This window comes from Medicago sativa, chromosome 6 (genome assembly GCF_051527215.1).
Source record: "Medicago sativa cultivar Bolivia chromosome 6, Bolivia_mono, whole genome shotgun sequence".
In the NCBI taxonomy this organism is placed as follows: domain Eukaryota; kingdom Viridiplantae; phylum Streptophyta; class Magnoliopsida; order Fabales; family Fabaceae; genus Medicago; species Medicago sativa.
In genome coordinates, this window is record NC_140754.1 from 86,309,992 (window position 1) to 86,328,731 (window position 18,740).

The window sequence follows — 18,740 nt, forward strand, 5'->3', positions numbered from 1 at the left end:
GCTCTCCATCCAGGATAAATTGAAAGGTACAAAATAGAATAATAAGTGAATATCAAAGTTTGATTTTAGGGATAAATCGAAAATTAAAATAAAAACTAGATAGCAGGCACATACCTCCTGAGGTGGGGAAACAGAATCAAAAGATTTGAAGTCCTCCGAACATCCTCTGCTAGGTTTAGACATGTATACTCTATTATCCAAATCATCACTGCTTTCTGTGAGTGTAAAGTCGAGCACTCTTTTTGGAGGCTTAAACCACGGCGCAGACTTTTGGGCAGTCATTTTCTGAAGCTTAACATCAGAAGTGAGCAACAATCTCTCAGGTGCTGACTGTGCAGGAGTGTGTGTAAACAAACTACCCGTACAAGAAATAATTTTCAAATCAGGGCTTTCAACGCGGCTAACAGAATGTGGAGGGGAGATCTTATATACTGCTGTATTAATAACATTTCGTTGAATACACATTGACAGTGATTCCTTCTGCTTGCTTCTTTCTACATGATTATTACTCACACAAACAATGGTTTACATTCTTTCTGCCATGTGCTTTCACATTCTTGGTTATCCAGCCAGTCAGATACATGGGATGACATAGAGTTTTCAGATGATGAAAAGCTGTTAACTTTCTCAGTCTGGTCAGCAACATTCTTCTGAGAAAAGCAGACCCAAAGAAAAGCAGTTGTCAAAAGGTAAGCATAACCTGATTTAGTACCCAAAAAATCTCGTAAACTTTCTCATAATCATCAACAACATTTTCAACCAAGTATAACATGCTTTGCCTCAGATAATCATAAATATATTTTCAACTAAATATCGTATAATACCTTATTATTATCCTTAATACATTTTCAACTAATTATAACATGTTTACATCTACCTACCATATGGAATCACAAATCACAGCATAGAGTACATGAGCATAGGAAAAGTTTCCTAACATAACGTATTCCAAAAAAAAAAAAACACTATCCCTTCCTTAATCTATCATTAAAAGTGTAAGAGTTAACTTAAAATCAGGTTCAGAAATCAGGAGCAACGTGCCACGATCAGAAGCAACGTGCCACGATGGAGAGCAACGTGCCACGATGGAGAGCAACGTGCCACGATGGGTTGAAAGCAGATCCTGATGCAAGCACTGGAAAAATCGTGCCACGATGGAATCGTAACGTGGCACGATGGTACGCTGAAGGAAATAAAGAAAACGTATTTTCAGTGCAGATTTGTTCCAAATTTTTAAGCAAAACTTTTACTATAAATATAGGCCTTGTATCAGACTATTTTAAGGGAGATAGACGGGGCTGAAACAAGGGTTTAGAAAAGCAACAACAAAACTAGGGTTTGTATAGAGTTTGTCTCTTTGGAACAAACACTAGGTTTTGAGGGTTGATTCACCTTGGGAAACACTATTAGGATTGAGTCTCTTGGTTACGGGAAGAGGCTGGGATTTGGGTAGAATTAGGCGGGAGACTTATTCTTGTAACCCATTGATATCTCTTTTGTAACGTTACTCATCATATAGTGGAACGGAGGGCTGCTCTCTCCCCCAGACTAGGTCAATTTGGACCGAACTAGGTCAACAAATTCTTTGTGTTCTCTCTTCCTTTTCTTTCGCTGTTGTTTTCTACTTTTGGCTTGTGTTAATTGTTCCATACACTTTGATTTTGGTTGCTTAATTATCTCTTGCTCCACACATCAAGTTGTTATTGGTGTGAGTTTTCTCATCGAATCCTCAACAATTGGCACCCACCGTGGGGCAAGGGTCAAAGGATAATCAACTACCATGGGTTCGAAGTGGGATATTGAGAAGTTTACCGGAGATAACGATTTTGGGTTATGGAAGGTAAAGATGGAAGCGGTGTTGATACAGCAAAAGTGTGAGAAAGCTTTGAAGGGTGAAGGTTCGTTACCGGTCACCATGACACGAGCGGAGAAGACCGAGATGGTGGACAAGGCCAGGAGTGCCATTGTCTTGTGCCTCGGAGATAAAGTTATGAGAGAAGTAGCAAAGGAACCAACCGCGGCATCGATGTGGGCAAAGTTGGAATCTTTGTATATGACAAAGTCTTTGGCTCATCGGCAATTCCTAAAGCAACAACTCTACTCATTCAAGATGGTGGAGTCAAAGGCCATCATGGAGCAACTTACGGAGTTCAACAAAATCCTTGATGACTTGGAGAATATTGAGGTGAATCTTGAGGATGAAGATAAAGCTATACTCTTGTTGTGTGCTCTACCTAGATCTTTTGAATCGTTTAAAGATACCATGCTCTATGGAAAAGAAGGCATTGTTACCTTGGAAGAAGTTCAAGCAGCTTTGAGAACCAAGGAGTTGACTAAGTCAAAGGACTTGAGAGTTGATGAAAACGGGGAAGGCCTAAGTGTTTCAAGAGGGAATGGTGGAGGTAGAGGTAATCGGGGAAAGAGTAGTAACAAGACAAAGTTTAAATGCTTTAAGTGTAACAAGATGGGTCACTTCAAGAAGGATTGTCCGGAGATTAATGGTAATTCCGTACAAATTGTCTTTGAGGGTTATGAGGATGCAGGTGCTTTGATGGTGTGCTGTTTGGAGGATGAAGGTGATGTTTCTCACCTTGAGGGTGATGCCTGGTAGAGCGGTGGTCGTCTGGAGAGACGTTAAACACTCAACATCAGCCTGGAGAGGCGGTGGTAAGAATACTCATGATCTACCGGTTGAGGTGGAGGTTCAAGGTTGAAGACATAGTGGGATGTACTCATTTGCTAGTTGAGAGGTTGGAAGCTCAGCTTTAGGTGGAGTTGAACACACCGGGAGTGGTACGACTATGGAGGACCTTGGGTGCTATGCTCTAGTGGTGAGCAAGGGATTTCTTCATGAAGACGGAAGGCATTCCAGAGGTTGAAGAATGTATAGCACGGCTTGTGGAATTACCCTAAAAGTCCAAGGGTGATTGGATGCAAGGTGATCTTCAAGGAAGCGGGAGATGTCTCGTATTGAAGAGGTATGGTGTAGTCTTGTAGAACTACCTGAAATTCCTAGTGTAGTTTGGATACAAGGATCTTCGAGAAGGCGGAAGACATTCCGATGGCTGAAGAGGTTAAGGTGTGTACTTGTGGAACTACCTAAAATTCCTTGAGTAGTTTGAACACAAGAATCTTCAAAGGGGCGGAAGGCATTCCGATGATTGAAGAAGTTAGGGTGTAAACTTGTGGAGCTACTTGGTGTAGTGGGAACAAGGGAAAGAGCAGCAAGGTGGTTGATGGTTTGGTATCATCACTGATTTGAAGTCAAGGTGGAGAATTGTAAGAGTTAACTTAAAATCAGGTTCAGAAATCAGGAGCAACGTGCCACGATCAGAAGCAACGTGCCACGATGGAGAGCAACGTGCCACGATGGAGAGCAACGTGCCACGATGGGTTGAAAGCAGATCCTGATGCAAGCACTGGAAAAATCGTGCCACGATGGAATCGTAACGTGGCACGATGGTACGCTGAAGGAAATAAAGAAAACATATTTTCAGTGCAGATTTGTTCCAAATTTTTAAGCAAAACTTTTACTATAAATATAGGCCTTGTATCAGACTATTTTAAGGGAGATAGAGGGGGCTGAAACAAGGGTTTAGAAAAGCAACAACAAAACTAGGGTTTGTATAGAGTTTGTCTCTTTGGAACAAACACTAGGTTTTGAGGGTTGATTCACCTTGGGAAACACTATTAGGATTGAGTCTCTTGGTTACGGGAAGAGGTTGGGATTTGGGTAGAATTAGGCGGGAGACTTATTCTTGTAACCCATTGATATCTCTTTTGTAACGTTACTCATCATATAGTGGAACGGAGGGCTGCTCTCTCCCCCAGACTAGGTCAATTTGGACCGAACTGGGTCAACAAATTCTTTGTGTTCTCTCTTCCTTTTCTTTCGCTGTTGTTTTCTACTTTTGGCTTGTGTTAATTGTTCCATACACTTTGATTTTGGTTGCTTAATTATCTCTTGCTCCACACATCAAGTTGTTATTGGTGTGAGTTTTCTCATCGAATCCTCAACAAAAAGGAAATGGATCCTCTATAGTCAAAGTGCATATTTTGTTTCACGGTGAGTTTTCCGAAATGAAGGTGGCACCATCATTTTGTAGAAACTCCTAAGCGTAACTTATGCAAAATCACGTTGCACAATGTCATTCTGTCAAACTCATTGTGAATCCAAACATACACAAAACAGTATCATCAATTGCGGAAATCCAAAAATTTAAAGTGGCCGTAATCGAAACAAAATGTCATGGCACCCTCATCTTTCACAAATTGGCCATGGCAGTGGTCAAAAAGTCTGCCAACACAGTGTGTCTGCCATAATTTCACAAATTGGCCGTGGCAGTGAGCTCTTCAATAATAGTAAGAAAAGCCCAAAAGAGTAATCAGAGCTTCCACCATTATCTTTTGAAAGAGCTCACTAGTGACAGTAGGGCAAAATTTCAATATTTCTGCATAAACATGCCAACTTGTTGTTAAAACATGGCTAATTCCACCTATAATTGTGATTTGGTGAATACATAGAAAAATCTATCATAAAATTATGAAACAAATTAACATTCTACAATACAGGAAGAAAGATTTATGACAATTTGGGTAAAATGAATGATATACTTACTTCAACATCCAGAGTAACACAATGTTAACATCATTCTCTGGGTTGGTGAATTGAATATTATTCATGTTACTTTTCTCTTTCAATACATGGATTCCGCTAAACATGAATGGGAATCCAAAGTCAACCTCTGCATGGTTCCACTTATTAGCATGAATGAAATGTAAATGAAAGTGAAATTACAAATGCACTTAAGATAACTTGCGCGCTAAGTAACTCCTTTATTCTCCTGATTATGTGAGTGCATGTCTTTTCCTTCAATGCTTTCCTCTAATATAACTTAACTGGTAGGAACAATATTTTGTTATATACATGAACAAAGCTTGTTGTTTCTCTTAAATTTTAATCCTAAAATTCTAAGTTCACATATTGCGTAAGCTTTTATAATAGACACGCAAAAAATATTAGGGCCTTTTTATCCTAGAATTAAAACACAATATATTGTATTTTCATTCTAAAATATCCCAGATCGTCATTTGACCAAATATACACTGTCGTTCTCGTGTCATTTATAATTCGAAGATTTGAGTTTTTAGTAGCTATAATTATTTGCTTTGAGTTGTCGTTCGCTTTTAAGATATTTTTTTTTTCTTTTTTTTTATCAATGTGAAATTTTGACATCTCAAGTAGAACGGTCCATAAAGAATTTACAAATAATTTAAGTCATTCACCTAATATCATACACCCTCCAGTCACAAATATAAGCAAAAACCTATGTTTTAGATTCATTCAATAAATGATGTATGTGGTCTTTATTATAGACAACATACATCATTTAATGAATGAATCTAAAATATAAATTTTTGCTTATATTTGTGACCGGAGGGTGTATATAAAAAAGAGAAAATGAAAAAGGAGGAGAAAACTTTATCCGAAGTAAAGAAAAACAAAACAAAAAGAGAAAAGAAAAAAAAAACAATAGTTTGAAAAGAGCATATAGATCTCTAAAAATCTCATACCTAAAGAAAATGGAGAGACCATAGCTTTAGTCCAACCTTTCAAGTTGGCCTTCTCAAGAGCACCGAAGATTGCATTGAACTCAGCCAAAATACCACCCTTATTACCCATATTCATAGCCAAAAAGAGACTATGAAATTGTTTATCGATTGCTATTCTTGATAAGATGGACAAATGTTGCCAGTACATTTAATACATTTAATATTACTTAGTCTGACATTAGCCAAGATTTTTTTTAACCAAGTCCCTCTACAAAATAATTAGAAACATACGAGACTGAAAAAGAGATAGCAAAGGGTGTCCTATATAGGTGAAACATCGGAAAGGAAAGTCATACACATTGTACATCAAAGACAATATCAAATAAACCAATAAAACACCATCCAACCGAGGGCTACTGTAGAAACCAATAAAAACTAACCACCAAAATCAAAACCAAAGCCCACGCTCAACAATCGATAAAAAACCTTGAGTCAAACCCTCAAAATTCATCACGAATGACCACAAAAACAACTTCCAAAAGTAATGACTTCTACCTAAAAAATTGTATATTTATTAATTTTACATGTGTTTAACTTGTATTTTGCTTAAATATATTTTTTTTTTTGAAGGTGCTTAAATATATTTATTAATTTTATAATTTTCTTAAATAATATTTTTAAAACACTTATTAGCATGACCCCCGAATCTTAATCTTACGGGTTGGTGCGTAGAGTTGTTGCGACTCAAAATTGTAAAGGAATATATAAAGCACAAAACAAATCAACGTAGTCCACCATTAGTCCATTAATAATTTGTTAGGATGGTCCTTTTATATTGATATTTTTTACACATATTTGAATTATGATTTATTTTTTTACTAAGTCTTTTTATTATGATTTAAACGCGTAGTGGAGGGACCTAAAGTTTTTTTTTAAGGAAGGAAGGGACCTAAAGTTGGATTACTAAAGTAGATCTATTATTGCCTTTATCTTTTTTTTTGAAACAATTATTGCCTTTATCATATACCATAAATAAATAATACAAAAGCACCCCTAAATTGCTAAAAAAAAAAAAAAGCAACCCTAAGAAAATAAATAATACAAAAGCTAATGATTTTGTTGTTACATACGCGTAATGGAATGGTCAAGTGATTTCTTCTCGTTATGAATAATGAACTTAGTGAATGTTAGATCCTTAATATTCTATAACTTCCATTAGTGAATGTATGGTTAGTGGTCCTTAATTATTTTGATCGTTGTGTTCTATAAATAAGTCTCATATTTTAAGGGTTTCCCATGTTATATGAGAAAAAAATAAAATAGGAGAGAAATCATAGTTTCCTTTGTTTGACCGATTAAATAGGATAAGTTATAAAAACATACATTATCAAAAACATCCATCAGAATAAATGAAGAGATTAATTAGAATAGACTGACAGTGTACATATAATTTACAACGTCAACCAATTAAAATCATTATTTTTGACACATCATCACAATTGAATTAAAATGGAAAAATCCAAATCAAATCTCCAATAAGAGCTTTTGTTCACACCTTCCTTTATTTTCGGTATTGTTTGATAGCGCCTTCCCATGATTTTGTTCTTTGCCATTATCTATCTTACCTTCCACACGAAGATGTGTTAATTTTGTTCTTTGCCATCAAATTGTATTTTTGGTGAAATTTCTTCAATTAGTGAAGAAATTCATGCGTCATTGTTATTCAATATGCAAGTTAATTAAGAAATTATTAATCTTGCTTACACTTTCATGTGTGCACGTGGATAAAGTTATGGGGGATGAAGTTATTCAAACCATAAAGAACAAAATCATGGGAGGATGAAGTTGTACAATCTGCAAATAACAAAATCATGGGCGGCACTAGTTATGAATCAATATCGAAAATAAAGGAAGGTGTGAATAAAAATGGTTATTAGAGATTTGATTAAGATTTTTCTATTTTAATTCACTTGTGCTGATGTGTCAAAAATATTGATTTTAATTGGTTGACATTGTAAAGTAGATATACTCTGTCAGTCTATTTTAATTAATCTCATGAAACATCCATGAATTTCGACATGGAAGCGTCCAAATCATATGCATTAAAAAAATAATAGAAATGCGATCAATGTACTCTTAGCTTTCTAACATTTTCACACTATCTTTCTTATATGGTGAAATTAATATGGGTTCCTACTTTTAGAAATGAGTCCTAAATAAAATGTAGCCTACATGAAGTTCAATTGCTTAGGCAAAAGAATAAATATTAATCTATAAAGATAACTACTAACATTTACCATTGAAAAAAATGATTGCGTGATATGAACAAGAAAATTTAAAAAACTTTTTAATTGGTTAACACAATTCAAATACATGGTTAATTAATTACATTTAATGGATGATTAATTGATATACTAGATGTTGAAACATATTAACCGTCAACAAATTTCATTACCTATAAATTTAGATGTGGTAAACAATAATTACATATGTCAAATTTACATGCAAGTGAACACCTGAAAATTAAGTTTAAACTAGATTGAGACATGTGCATTGAGCGGCCGAAATAATCTGTTTTTCTGTATTATATTTGAAAATGATATATTATATGTTGATAACTCGATGAAATGGGACATTGGAAGATTTTGCTTAGAGTAACAAACCAAGTATGAAATTAGCATCAATGGTTCAAAGGGCAATAGCCTGAAATAATTGAAAGAAAAAGCTGATTTTTTACCTAAACATCTATAGGAGCAAAACAATGGGGTTAACATGGACATCAAATTAAAATCAGTTGCATTCATGTTTTTAATAAAAATATGATAAGACTAAATTCTGTAAACATAATAACCTTGTAAGGAAGGCTCGTGCATGAACTGTTTAGCAGTAGTAGTTTTAATCAAGTTTATTTTCACTTTGATTTGTCTTTGTAAACAAACAAAAAAGAATGTAACATATTATTCACCCGTACTTTTTACCAGAAAATTCAGCATTATCCAAAGTCTATATCTTACAATCAATAGGTCTTTTTAGAGATAGCACAACAATAAGAAAGTAATTGAAAGGACTTTAAATAACTTTGAATATTTCTTTTGTTGCCCAATTTAATCCATAAAATTACTAACGATGAATGTATTTGCAACTTCAATACATTTAGAGAAAGCTCCTAAATTACATAGATGAATGAACAAATTTCCATTTCCATGCGAGATAGTTTGATCCATCCAAGAGAGGAGTAACAAGAACTGAATGCGGACCTTCACTTGGATGAACGTAGAACACTGATTCAGTATCAGGTTGTTGTGGACGAGGCATGGCGAAAAACAAAGCAAGAAGATGAACAAGACGAGAAAATGCAACACAGTGCAAGAAAATTAAAAAGATTCGAGGAAAACCCACGGAATATGCAAAAAATCAAGGAAAAAGCAAGAAGATTCACGAAGAATCAATGGAGAAAGGCTCTAGATACCATGTTATGGAATGTGTAAAATGAACAAACTCTCATTTCTCATATAGATGAATGAACAAGAACATGGAGTATTTATAAGAGTACAAAGCTCCTAATTACAAGCTAATCTCAATTATTGACTAAGCTAAACTGAGTAACTTGTGCATCAAGTAATCTCGCTAGTTATCTCTTCTTCCTTTCCTTCCTTCTTTCTCTAATAAATAGAATTGAAGTGTTTAACTTCTAAAAAGAATAATATTCAAATATGCAATGACAATTAAGGTGAGCAGAATTTGATGGAGAATACATGGATTAAAATGCATTACCTTCAAATAGGTTCACATAATCATTAAAAAATGGTGACCATCCAACCTGTGATATTTTCAAATTTTCATGAGACCCAACATATGCATTTTGGCATCGTTGAGCTATTCTCTGTTGCTTTGTTTCCCATGGAAGTCACTACTAAGTTTCCTAGAGGATTGGTACTACCACTACCACATTAATTGGAAACCAATGGCCCTGCATTCTCTAACATAGATGACACATTGCATATATAGGACTTGCAAGTTGCAACACATTATTTTTTGTATCAAATTTTGAGAATGATTTAAGAATGTTTCTAAGAAATGAGATATTTATTTTTTTTTTCCATCCAATCTGCGAGATTTTCAAATTTTAAAGTAATGACCCAATTTGATCCCTCACAATTTCTCACGTCCAATTTAATCCCTGCCAAAGATTAAATCCAGTTTATTCGGAGGACAAATTGGTCTTTGACTCATCACGACAGAGACTAATTTTCCCAGATATGAAAATGTTGTGAATTACTTTTGTATTATTTTTTGTCGAGACTAAATTGAGCCGTGAGAAAATTGTGAAGGATCGAATTACATCTTCACTCTAAATTTTAATGAGACAACATACCCAATAACAAAACATATTAAGCACATACGAAGTGCTTGAGAAACATGTGTTGATAGTAGAGATAAAAATGCAGAATGATAGAAAATTGAATTAGAAAGAAACCTTGCATGATTGAGGAAGATTGCAGATTGTCATGCTGCCATTATCAGTAATAAAAATAATCTAATAACTTAGTGAAGGACAAAACAAATCTTATATTTGTCATTTTAACAGGAATTTACACCTTAATGTATTACAAAAATCTAGATAAACGCACTGAAATCTGAAGATATGCCTGCAGTTTTTAATTGCTTATGAAGTTATTCACCTGCTCCATCATTTTCATCCTGGAAGTTAAAATCTAGAAACAATGTGAAAGACAGCTCATTACTATCATAGATACCAACTCTCTCATTTCATACAGTTAATTGATCTAAAAGATTGATCGAATTTGAACCTGGCTTACGCTAGCGGTATGCCAGAGTTATGAGGAACAGAGTTGTCGGCTAATACATAACCGGCTTCAAGAACGTATTTGCTACTGTCGTTATTGACATTGATCATATTGCGAGATATTCTTCATGCAGACACTCTTCTTCATGGAACTCTAACTCCGAACAGCATGAATTCACCAGAGATGGCAATGGAGGTGCAAGACATCATTGGATTGAGCATATTGATTTTGGAAAATTGCACTCAGAAGGATAAGGATAAAAGAATCAGATGCAGATGACCTACAATAAAAATGGATGAGCCTATAGATGCAGTAGATTGGAAATGTTGTGTGTAAGGTGCAAAACCTACATGGCTTTTGTACGATAGAATTGACATGCACTTAACTGGTCTAAGCACCCGTGCGATGCATGGATAAAGTTATCGGTTATTGCTACTTCCTCCCTTAACTTGTCACGTTCATTTAAAGGTGAATCAGTGAGCATCAAAATTGAATTTTTCAAAATAGATAAATCGTCTCTCATATTGCTTATGTCTAGAGTGGAATGTTATTCATATTATGCATATTTGTCCTATGGCAGTTTAGGCTTGGAATCACTTTGTATATAAAAATGGAAGCATATTGTTTAACGATTAATATTAGGGTAAATTACACTCACCTCCCCTTAATATTAGTATCGTTAATAATTGTTGGTATATTACGTGGACCTAAATGCATACTGAAGGTATTATTGACAAAACAACAGTCTATATTGCATTGAATTTCAAAAAAGACTAGCAAATAGAAACAAATTTGTATTACAAAATTGACAAGTAAAAAAGAAAGAGGAATAACACTACATATCATATGTAGAGTATGCACTTTTCACACTTGGCTGTACATGAGTGCAAAGATCCAACAAAACAATTGTTGTCATTCAATGCATAGCATTACCGACAATCATTTGCAACACCGCAATTAACTCATCTCCTTTGGTCACCCTTGACTGAACTGAGTCCAAATTTAACACATTCTTGACGCTGCAGATGGTACAAGTAAATGCCATAAGATTTAGGCTAACAACATCACTAACTAATGCCATCAAAAGTTTGATATTCATTCAAACTAGTAATTTCTGCTGTTCCATTATATCCATGAATAAATTTAGAATTACTCACTGATTCACCTTTGAATGAATCAGTGACATTTCATAGTCCAAAGAAGGCTGCAATTTCATGTTAAGTCAGACTCAAATTTACATCCATAAAAAAGACCCACAGGTACATAGTAACATTGTTTACTGCTAATCTCGACAAAATCTAAACAGTTTACAATTATCTTTTGCAAGAGCTCCTCTTTTGTGATTGAAGTTCTTTTGACATATTCAAATATAGAGTCAATAACATTAACCAGTTCCACCAATGATGAAGGATTGTTATCCGATGCATCCAAACAATGTTGATCTACGTTGATTTTCTGAAAAGAATAATGACTAAGGTTCTCCTCTACCTGCATAGAAATACCAATTTACACAAAAGCAATTCCACGAGAGAAAAATTGCTTTTATGATAAAAAGATTTAACGAAAATAAATTTTATCAGATGCAAAGTGTGAAAGTACGGGATATTAGATATCAATGATATGCTAAGTATGAACCTAGCTATATTCTTATACCCATTTAACACCCTATTTGATGCACCCAGTTTAATAAATCAACTAAACTATGATTTTATAAATGTGTTGTGAATAAAAACATTAATGTTTTCATTATAACTATCCCCAATGTTTCACTCAAAATGTCACGACCCAAAAACAATCATCGTGACCGGCGCACGAACTAGATCATTCTAGCCCGGCAAGCCTATTAATCAAACTTGATAACTATAATAAATAAATAAGAATTTCAATTTGAATTTCATTCAAAAAAGTATTCACTGAAATTTCGACAGAGTTTCCTCTATATTTTCAACATTTCCAAGATGTAAATCCTGTTTTAAAAACACCTGTTTATCAGCCAGAATCTCCAAATAACATCTTTATTTTCATACTAATTGTACAATTCAAAATAAAACATCCTATCAGATAAATACTTCTAATTCAAAATTTCTATCATATACATCATATATATAAAGTTTGACATTAATCTATAATCATTTCCTATGTCATCAAGATGCGTCAATATTAACGTTAATCAATTCAATAATATAAACTAATGGCAATATCCATATAATAGAATGGAACCTCATGAAATTCCATTAACAATGACAAGGATAAAGTGAGTCCTTCCCCCCTATAGCATCAGAGGAAGCAATGCTCCGCTCGGCACCAATCTTAAAATTCATTTCAGCAACAATAAACAAATCATATAACAAATATAATCATAATCACCACAATCATATCAATCACAATCATATATCCAATATATCGTTTTCTGATATAATTTATACTTTGACATACTTATCTGAGTATGTCTCTGATCCTTTTTCCGATAATAACTAATTTCGGCTAACTAAGCCGGAGTTCCATAACTAACATTCCTCATTTCCAACTATTGATAAAATACCCATGAAACATTGTTCCATAGCTAATTCATTCTAAACATAACTTTCATGTTAATATGTGTATGCTATGTTAGTATTCATGTTGGAGGGTCCTTAGAATTTTCCTTGATTCCATACATTTTGTATTTTTTTCTTCCAAATATTGTTCGAGTAATTCTTGACTTAAAATTTCATATCATTAATTTTACATATCAATCGTTACTATGAGCCGTACCTCATAGGCTACATTATCTCTTCGTTGTAGCAAACGGAATTTTCATATTCGTTACTATGACCCGTACGTCATAGGCTACATTATCTCTTCGTTGTAGCAAACGGAATATACCACATTATCTCTTCGTTGTGGCGAACGGAATTTCATAAAATATCTATGAGCTTGTTACTCATAGGCTGCATTATCTCTTCGTTGCAGCAAACGGATTTTTTCTCAATATTCTCATTTCTTTCTTTCTTTCTTTCTTTTTCTATGAGCATGTTACTCATTTCAATTTTTCACATCATTTCCATTTTCCTGTGACTTTCTATGATTCACTGTGAGCATATTACTCATAGATTGCATTTCAAATTTTCTTTCAAATCATTTCTATAATTTTATAGATCAATTGTCTTGATAGAATTTCCCTCCAACATTTATACTAGCATAAACATACTTGTTAACATAAAAGAGATTTTATAATACACTAATAAGGATACCTAATTTAGAAATAATCATTCTACTATCTCACCCAACTCAACAAACTTTACAACACTAACAAGTTCAAGTACAATGCATAAATGGTATAACCTAAATCAATCCATCAATTAACATTATCATTCTGCTATAATCATACTTTCTATCACTAACACAAAAATCTTAATTTCACAACCATCATTGTCCAAAACATGCAATTAAAAGGCAAGACATGGTAACTCAACATAATCATGCTAATTCACACTAAAGCATATACATTCTCTTTAATTAAAAATCATCTAAGCACATGAAATTCATAGGATCAAATTATCAAACACCTAGAGTGCATACTACACAATTAGATAAAATGTGCAAAGCACGAATCATATAAACAATTAAACTCAGCTGATCTCAAAACTAGACCATTAGGTAGGCAGTAACAACAAAAACTAAACTATACTCATTAGGTGGGCAGTAACAACAGGACCGTTCTTCAACAAAACAATAGTCATTCTACATATAGGTTCGTACTTTCCTTCTCTCTTATGTAAACTCCTAATATTCACATTTGAAATAAAACAATCAAATCAAACAATCTCAAACAACAAAATCTAATATGTAAACAACTCCAAGGTTGAAGCACCTTTTCCTTTTTCTTTGGAAAATTACCTGAATGAATTTAGTCAGAACTCAGAACTAACTCCAACAAAGTATATGGTCTTTTTAGAGGAAAGTAAAGTATGGATATACATTCAATTGACGGTAGTGCTACTGTACTATAAAACTACATGTTCCAAATAACCATAAATTGAATTCACAAAGTTGCAAACTACTTCAAGTGATTCACCTACAATAATTTTAGTAGAGTAATGAAACCACTTCGAGTCAAATTGAATTCACCTATACAATGGAGTAGTGATGAATAATTCACAAACACAAGAATAAGCAAAGGAAGTACAAATGAGCATAGGAAGTGTCATCTTATCTCTTTCGAACAAATTTGCAAACCCAAGAAAGATGGGTACCTCTTCAAACATGAATTCTAGCAAATTCCCATGAATTTGGAGACCAAAAATGGAAGATTGACAAATTGAAGGAAGGGGGCGGTTTGGCTTGAATAAAAGGGAAGGATAATTTTTTTTTTTTTTTTTTAGCTTATTTGATGCAAACCAAACCTCTAGGAACCTTTAGGCATGGTTTTGGTGATGATTATTGGAAATTTGAAGAATTTGAAGATGATGGTGTAGTGGTGAGGGAGAGAACCGATTGTGTCTTGAGAGGAGGAGAAAAGAAGGTAGTAGAATTGTGTAGAAAATTATAGTATTTTTCCTATATAAAATATACTTGGCCACCAAAATGTCTATATTGCCCTTGCTTAAAAAAAAATCTCATGGGATATTACACAAAATCAACATGTTTCTCACCCAATATCTATCTTATAAGTTATAACTTATAACCATCTCCAAAGTTCAACTTTTTCATGCATGAATATATGATTGATGACTGTCGTACTAATTAGTTAGAATTTAACATGAACTACTAATATGTCGGGAAAAACTTGTTTTCTTTGCAAGTTCTCCGGCAAGGATATACTTTTTTGTTTTGGCAAAAGGCAGTATAGATTGAAAGGTGCAAAATAGAATAAGTGAATATCAAAGTATGATTTTTAGAATAAATCCAAAATTGAGACCAAAACAAGATGGCATACCTGCTGAGGTAGGGAAACAGAACCAAAAGATTTTTGCAGTCCTCAGAACATCATCTGCCTATTGTCCAAATCATCACTGCCTTCCGTGAGTGTAAAGTTGAGCACTCTTTTTGCAGGCTTAAAACACGATGCAGACTTTTGGGCAGTCATTTTCTGAAGCTTAACATCAGAACCATGTAACAATCTCTCAGGTGCTGACTGTGCCGGTGTGTGTGTCATCAAACAATCCAAACAAGAGACAATTTTCAAATCAGAGCTTTCAACACGGCTAACAGAATATGGAGGGGAGGTCTTATGCACTGGTGTATTAATAACATTTGGTAATGAAAATTAAAGTAATGAAATCAGTTGAAAATTAAATTCTTTTCAGCAGTCATACTTTCCAATTTGTCTAGTTAACTCCGAATAACAAAATATAGCTGCACCAGACCCAAAGAAAATCAGTTGAAAAACGCAGTGTAACTAATAGCCACAAAATCTCATATACTTTCTTTCTCGTAATCATCCACACATTTTCAACTAAGTATAGAATGCCTAGATAACCATCAAAGTGTGTCAAACCATTTTTTACGAAATCTCATACAATACTTTCTTATTATCATCAATACATTTTTAACTAAGTATAACTTACATATGGAATCACAAATCACAGCAGAGTAATATGCAGATAATGAAAACCTAACTGCCACCACATTAGTGATCTTGAATTCCAAAATCCTGGGACTATGTTACCAAAAAATGATAGTGTGACATATTGACATTGATTACACATTTACACTGGACCACGTCAGATGTATAAAGATTATTTTAACTAGAAGGAAACTATCAGTATACAACCGTAAAATGGAACATATCTTTATCATCCATAAATTAATTTGGGAGGATTAAAAAAAATCACCTCTTATCAAGAACTTCAACCTTGTTGCAAATATTTTGAAAAATTTGGAGATTTTTTATGCAGATGCAACGATCTAAGCGAACAACTCATATCACTAAACAAATCAGCAACAATCTTGTAACTGTCTTAAAAAAATTCATAAATCACATTTTTTTTCAACAAAACACTAAAAAAAATCAAAAATCAAAATTTTTCTATAAAAATTGGAAAAATGTTGAATTTAATTAGGGTTCATACTTTTCCGGAAGCTTGGTTTGTGGATCCTTGAAATTGATGGGAAATAATGGTCAGATCTTCTCTGGAGTGGGACATGCAATTCATTTATCAACTGATGAAGAATAATATGGAAGTCTCTAGAACGATGAAGAATAATATGGAAGTCTCTAGAATGGTGAAGAATAATATGGAAGACTTTAGAATACTAAGGAATAATGTGGAAGCTACTAGACACTAATAAATAAGCATTAGGGAAGTCTTAACTTTCCTAGATCCTTCTAGGCTTATGTACTAAAATATCCATATCTCTAGACTTTTCTTTGTTTCTAGATATTTCTACTTTGTAATGGAGAGCCTTCATAGAGTAGTATAAATAAGGCTCACCACCAAGTGTTTAGACACATTCAAATCATCAAGCATTGAAGAATTCCAATAATAACAACTTTCTTTGAGAATATTAGAGAATTTCTCTATTTTCTCTACTTTTCCTTTTGTCCCTGAGCCAGATTTGGCATCAGAGCTGGTTACGATACCTCGGAGTTGAGTTTGTGCGAAAAAATCAACGGAAAGTGAGTTTTCAAGTGAGCAGGGAGTTGCCTTTGTAAAACTTCACTTTGCGGCCATTTTGTTCGCAAAACTAACACCGCCATTTTGTTTGGGAAGTGAAGAAAACCCTTGGTTTACAAGTCTTCACCACCAACAAAACCACCACTCACCACCACAATCATCACCAAATAATTTGTTGAACTAATATCGTCAAAATGCCACCTCGAAGACAGAATGCAAGAGGTTTGCAAGAGATGGAGATGGAAGAAATGAGGCGACAAATTCAACTACTCCAGGAAACTGTCAACGCCCAGCAAGCATTATTGGAAGCACAACGAAGAAGAAATGATGATGACGGCTCTGGTAGTGACTCTTCATCTTCAAGAAGTAGTCGCTCACATCGACGTCAAACTCGGATGAATGATATCAAAGTAGACATTCCAGATTTTGAAGGGAAGCTACAACCTGATGAGTTTGTGGATTGGCTACAAACTGTTGAACGTGTATTTGAGTACAAGGAGATTCCAGAGGAGCAAAAGGTAAAGATTGTTGCTGTCAAGCTAAAGAAACACGCTTCAATTTGGTGGGAAAATGTTAAAAGGAGACGAGAGCGTGAAGGGAAAAGCAAAATCAAGACATGGGAGAAGATGCGTCGAGAACTCACCCGTAAGTTTTTACCTCCTCATTATTATCAAGACAATTTTATTCAATTACAAAATCTTCGCCAAAAATCTCTGTCGGTAGAAGAATATACTAGAGAATTTGAGAAGTTGATGATGAAATGTGATATCCAAGAAAAGGAAGAGCAAACAATTGCTCGATACCTTGGAGGGCTAAACACTGACATTGCACACCCAGTCCAACTTCAACAATATTGGAGCTTGGACGAGGTTATTCGTCTAGCCATCCAGGTTGAGAAACAACTACCTAAAAAAATCATCATACCAACCTTTTTCCTCTACCAGAAATTATTCCCATCGCAATAAACCACCAACCCAAGAACCTAGCTCCTCAAGCAAGCCGCCACAAAAGACCACCAAAGAGAACATTTCTAAGACACCTAAATGCTTTAAATGTCAAGGGTTTGGACATATTGCTTCTGATTGTCCAAATCGCAAAACCATCACCATCATCAAAGGGGAGATACATGAAGCTTCTGAAGAAGAAGATAGTCATGAAGCGTATTTTGTAGCGTATTTTGTAGCGTATTTTGTCTTCTAGACATTGCAATGTTTGGCATCTTTTATGATGCATGATAGATTTTCCTGATAGATATCATGCATCATTTTGTTATTCATATTGTAGATAACAATGGAAGCATATTGCTTAATAGCAAATTGAATTACCAAATCAAGTTGAACTTTATATTGGTGCTTTTTTTAAACGATTAATATTAGTATCGTTAATAATTGTTGGTATAATACGTGGAGCTAAAAGCATACGAAAGCTATTATTGACAAAACAATAGCCTATATTTCGTTGAATTTAAAAAAGACAAGCAAATTGAAACAAAATTGTATTACAAGAATGACAAGTAAAAAATAACAGAGGAATAACAAAATTACACTGCATATCGTATGTAAAACATGCACTTTTCACACTGTATTCTCCATCAGAGAATTGTGATTCAATGCATAGCATTACTTACCAACAATCATTTACAACACCAAAATTTACATTCATTATCATTCAACAAAAACCCTTCACTCATCTCCTTTGTTCACCCTTGACTGAACTGAGTCCAAATTTAACGCATTCTTGACGCTGTAGATGGGACAAGTTTTCCTATGAAATTCATAAA

General features: G+C 34.2%; 1 protein-coding gene and 1 pseudogene across 2 annotated transcripts in view; one reads left to right on the forward strand and one right to left on the reverse strand.

The window, feature by feature from the left end:
* Nucleotides 1-18,740, reverse strand: part of LOC146917745 (uncharacterized) — a 134,943-nt gene that overhangs the window by 30,208 nt on the left and 85,995 nt on the right. For both annotated transcript variants that reach the window (XM_085716578.1, XM_085716579.1), the window contains exon 9: nucleotides 115-556. The gene's annotated coding sequence lies outside the window, so the exon portion shown is untranslated. The remainder of the gene's footprint in view (nucleotides 1-114; nucleotides 557-18,740) is intronic.
* LOC146917747 (uncharacterized) lies at nucleotides 17,408-18,160 on the forward strand (annotated as a pseudogene).